Source organism: Drosophila suzukii, assembly GCF_043229965.1.
Source record: "Drosophila suzukii chromosome Y unlocalized genomic scaffold, CBGP_Dsuzu_IsoJpt1.0 scf_Y1, whole genome shotgun sequence".
In the NCBI taxonomy this organism is placed as follows: domain Eukaryota; kingdom Metazoa; phylum Arthropoda; class Insecta; order Diptera; family Drosophilidae; genus Drosophila; species Drosophila suzukii.
The window spans coordinates 1,175,549-1,180,872 of NW_027255895.1; the positions used below are offsets into that span (position 1 = coordinate 1,175,549).

The 5,324-nt window shown below is 37.2% G+C and overlaps 1 long non-coding RNA gene across 2 annotated transcripts; it reads right to left on the minus strand.

Annotated features, from left to right (window-relative positions):
* Positions 1-1,857: 1,857 nt before the first annotated feature.
* LOC139353962 (uncharacterized) lies at positions 1,858-4,696 on the minus strand. 2 transcript variants are annotated; one of them, XR_011605027.1, is made up of 4 exons: positions 3,582-4,696; positions 3,379-3,510; positions 2,236-3,309; positions 1,858-2,169 (listed from the first exon to the last, which is right to left on the minus strand). It is a non-coding gene; the product is annotated as an uncharacterized lncRNA (long non-coding RNA). The 2 variants fall into 2 exon arrangements; XR_011605026.1 differs by having other exon boundaries at positions 2,236-3,510.
* Between the last annotated feature and the right edge of the window lie 628 nt (positions 4,697-5,324).

Consider the following 5,324-nt stretch of genomic DNA (forward strand, 5'->3'; position numbering starts at 1 on the left):
GGTTTAAGCGTTACGGCCGTTAGAGTGGGCGTGTACTTAACGTAGCTCTTAGAACTTATATAATACATATGCGTAGGGCAGCTAGTAACGACTTCAATGTTTTTATACGCATCAAGTTATCAGAACAACTTTTGATATCCAAACTTTTTTCCTATTGACAATTTGCCGTTAATTATCCGTAAATTATTCGTGAAAGAAATAAATTTGCCGCTTAATTTTTTTAAAAATTATAAGGTGTTCTGCTAAGTTGATATCAAGTTAGCAGAACAACTCCTTAAACTTGAACTTTTCCAAAATGTTTTTAACTGGTATTTTGCCGTTATTTATCCGTAAATTATTCGTGAAAGAATAAATTTTGTAGCTCCATTTTTAAAATTTATTTTTTAAAAAAACTTAGTTGTTCTGCTAAGTTGATATCAAGTTAGCAGTGCAACTCCTTAAACTTGAACTTTTCCAAAATGCTTTTAACTGATATTTTGCCGTTATTTATCCGTAAATTATTCGTGAAAGAATAAGTTTTGTCGCTCCATTTTTAAAATTTATTTTTTTGTTTTTAAGCGATTATTTTACGTATGTGTACATTGGAGAAAAATACCGATCCTTAGCACTGTAAGAGTTCCCCTTATTCCCTTTCTTTAAAATGCAGCTTTACTATCAAGAAACGCAAGCCAATACAGCAACAGTGTTAAACATCGTAACATCATAATTTTTCCAATGAGTTTTCACTTATAAAATCACTTGCAAGTGACACGTCCCAAGTGAAATCACTTGTGAAATTCAGTATTTTTTTCCATGAGATTTCACTTATAAAATCACTTGCAAGTGACACGTCCCAAGTGAAATCACTTGTGAAATTCAGGAAGAACGCTATAGTCGAGTACCTCGACTATCAGATACCCGTTACTCAGCTAAATAGAGATATGCAAGCAGAAAAGCGAGGTTAAAATGCGCCACCTACCGGCGGTATACAGAATTAAGCGTTATGGGCGTTAGAGTGGGCGTGGCAAATTTTTTGTTAGATCAATCGATAGGTATTGACGAGACCAATACATTTCAGTTAAAATTTTTTATCTAGCATGAAAATTGTGGGCATCACAGGTTTTCGCGGTTTGTGGGCGATAAAGTGGGCGTGGCAAACATTTTTTTGGCTCAATCGGTAGGTATTGATGAGAACAATACATTTCAATTAAAATTTTTATTCTAGCATCAAAACTGTAGGAGCCACAGTTTTGGGCGGTTTGTGGGCGTTAGAGTGGGCGTGGCACTCTACTGAAACAAACTTGCGCTGCGCAGGAATCTTAGGAATCTGCGTGCCTAATCCCAGTATTGTAACTCTCATAGTTTCCGAGATCTCAGCGTTCATACGGACAGACGGACAGACGGACATGGCTAGATCGACTCGGCTAGTGATCCTGATCAAGAATATATATACTTTATAAGGTCGGAAACGCTTCCTTCTGCCTGTTACATACTTTCCGACGAATCTAGTATACCCTTTTACTCTACGAGTAACGGGTATAAATATAGAATTTAAAATACATACATTTTTATTTACATTTAAATTCATTTTAATTACATCAAATTATTCCGATTTTTAATAAAGGGACAATTATTGTTAGTATTTCTGATTTTTTGTTTTGTTAGTTTGTTTTTCACGTTCTTCATCGCCTTTCTCAAACATTTGCCCGGGTCCTCGGAGTAAAAAATATTTTTTGCGTAAAATTTGCGTAAATCAACATATATACACAAATATTCATCTTTTGACCTATAACCTATTAAAAACTTTTAAAAAATACAATATATGTTCATAACGAATAAAAAGTTATTCGGGTGGCTACCCCCAATTGTTTGTTGTATGTATATATTGTTTTGATAATTTTTTTTACATCTTAGAATATATTAACAATTCTGGTTTCACTTTGGCCAATTGTTCTGCAGCATGTGGTTTTTTTAACATGTCGTCATAGACCGTCCACGTAGTGCGCCTTCGGCAAAAGGCTTTGTAGTGCGAAACTGTATTATTCATCATGGTTGTCACTGGAGGACCAACGAAATCAATAAATCCGATAAGGCAATCATTTTCTCCGTCCTTGGGATTTTGGAATTTTTCAGGTATTGTCGAAAATACCAAAGGATGGTCAATGTCTAATCCAATTAGCACCAAATCACCTGGAAATATTAAAATGTATTTGAAACCAGTTGAGTATTTAAAACTGAAAATTATTTTGCATTTACCTATATCATGAATTCTGTTAATGCGTATGTTGGCGCATCCATCTTGGGGACATCTAGATCCTTCTAGAGCCACATGCTGCTGTATAGCATTTCCAAGGCCTTCGATCAGCTCCCGTGCGGTTAGTGTAATTGTAGGTAACTCGGTTATTTGTGGCTTACATCCAGAAGGACAAATGGAAATTTCTTTAAATGATGGAGTAGCTTTAAATATAAAATTAGCCAGGCTTACTACGTTGCAGCTGCAATCCACACTTTCAATGGAATTTTGTGGCTGTTTTTTAAGAAAGCCGATCATGATTTGTGCTCGTTTTTTATAAGTCTGAGCGTCAATTTTGAATTCAGACACATTAAGAACTGTTTCAAATAAATCATTGTCTTTTCTTTTCGTTGCAACATACTGGTTTAAAAGACTAGAGTCTGAAACTCCAGCCAAGAGTATCTGAAACAGACTGTCAAATGCACAAGTTTTGTGGAAAGAAAATGTTGACCCTTCTACATTTACTAGGCCTAAGGAGAAATCGTTGCCATTTTTCAAAATCGACAAAGGGGTACACTTTGGCGAAAAAATATCATTTAAGTCGCAGTTCTCCTTATTAAGGTAAAGGTTGCGTTTTTTTATAGTTGGTCGCCCCAATCCTCTCCAGTTTTCTACCCCATTCAATGCCACTCTGGGTGAATTATGGGAACAGTCGAAACAGTCTTTGCAAACGTGGATCTTTTTTCCATCGTCATCAAGAATTCGACCATCCTCGACCATATTTTCACAAAGAAAGCAAGTTCCTGAAGTTCCAGCCACAGCTAAATCGGATACATTGCTGATATCCAAAAGTGGTTCTCTAGTTTGCTTTTGGTTCTCTACCTCGGAACACTCCCGATCTTCAATGCTCAAATTTTGTTCATTTTTTGCAGAGCAATCAATCAACTTAGCACTTCCGTTGAAATATGTTATTAGCTTCTCCACAGCTGTGTCCATGCGGCATTTGGATCTTACCACTTTGTTTTTTATTGAGTTAAACTCGATTTCGACTGGTGCGCTACTAGCTGGGATCCTGCCATATACAAATTTGTTCCTAGCTATACTAGACCAAAGTGGAATCGTCCTGATCTGTTTTAGGAGCCGTTTTGAAAAATGGTCGCACTCACGAGGATTAAGATCGTCGCCTTCCTCCTTTTCTACAATTTCATCCACTTCCCTTTTTATGCACGAAGCCCATTGTGCGAGGTAGCTTGTTGTGTTCTGCAGATACTCAGCATCGAAAACGTTTTCAGTCGGATCTGCCGAGATATATAAAGAACATGTTCGTAGTTTAAATGTGTATAGTAATTTCTAAACTAATATAGTTTACCAGGGTCGTCGACAGTTCTTGTTTCTTCAGCTGAGTCGACAATAGTATTTAGCTGACTGTCTTCCTTTGCTCGACTTTCTATTAATTGGACCGATTCTTTCAAACAAGTAGCTCCATCTCCGCCTCGTTTACACAGTGAAATTATTAGCAATGCCCTAATAATAGTCCGCGCATCTTCGGGACTAGTTGCCAATATGAGCTGCCCAATTCCAAATAGATAAAAACGTTTTACCAGTTTTTTTTCGTTCTTAAAAAAATTGGCCCAATTTTACATATAGTGAGCGACGTCGATGCGTATGTATGCTCTCGGCATATTGGCTGTCATGCAAGCATCTGCATACGCTTCAACCGTGTTGAAGGTGGCGAATGCCAAGTAACAGGCCGACAACAAGGCCCTTGAAGAATCGCACACCTGCAATAAATCAAAATTAATATAAATATGTTGCTCATATAAGTAATAACTTCTCTAAAATAACACTTCTTTTGGATTCTGAGCTCCTGTTTGGAGCCATCTTAATAGCCATGCTGTAATGGTCACCATATCTTGTTTCTCCGTGAGCATAGATGATACCACCAGCTGACCGAACGGAGAGTGAAGTACAGCAATGTGTAGGAATATATGTTGAGACTTTAGTCCATCTATGTGAACATATTCCATATACCTGCCACCAGAGGCGTCAATGCACAGGGAACTCTGTTTTCTTAGTTTGTTAAAAACGCGAACCTGATGTGGTGACCAAAAAAGGACTTTAACTGGGTCCTTCCCTATCTCGCGAATTACATTTTGACCCATTTGGCTTCTTTTTAGGTCAGAGATGGCGTCCAACGGATCTGCCTTCCTATATCGCTTATTCCCTGCCTCGTACTTGGCATTTCTGCACACCGAAGCAGAATACAGGTGAGGTGGCTCCACATCATCATCCGAACCCATAAGCTCAGAAGCTGTTTTGGTCCTGTAATATAGGGTCGACTCCTTCTCCAGATGGTCAGCTAAAACATTTCTAGTTTGGCCTCGAAGCTGTCGTTTGCCGCACTCCTTTTTACCTTTGTTGGCTGTGCACATCATTTTAAAAATCTCTCCATCTTTCAAAATTTCCGCATTCAATTTGCTGCCACATTTGCAATGACCTGCAATAATATTGAAAAAAATATATATTAACAGCCAATATAGTATTTGATGACATAGATTTCTGGTGTAGAATATGAGTGGTGGGTTTATACCTTGGAATTGTCCCGAATTGTTCTCTGAATTTATATAGCTATTTTTAAAGTGGTAGCCATGCGTCATTCTAAACTGGTCGTAAATCTTCTTCGAGAAGATTTCCGTCCATTTTTGCGGTTGGAGAACATTAATAATTCTATGGCGCACAACACCTTTATTGTCCTTATATGTGCGAGACGTTTCCACAATCAATCAAAAAACAAGATTTTCTTCTTCTTCCCAAAATGAAAATGTTTGTCCCTTTGTTTGTGGGTTTGTATGCATCCCATCTTAGTTTTAAGGTTTTGGAAACCCTATGGGTGTATGAAGTAGCTTGAAATAGAAAACGTTTGTTCTACGACTTTTGGAAAAACCCGCTAGTTTAGCGGAAAATCATAAATAAAAGCCAGATTTAAAATGCTTATAGTAGCTAAACTACTAATGCTACAGAAACGTGCTATATATCTCTGAAAAGATAATTTAATTTGCTAAATACTCTTTATATAGTAAAATTGTATAAATATAATAGATTTAGAGTTACG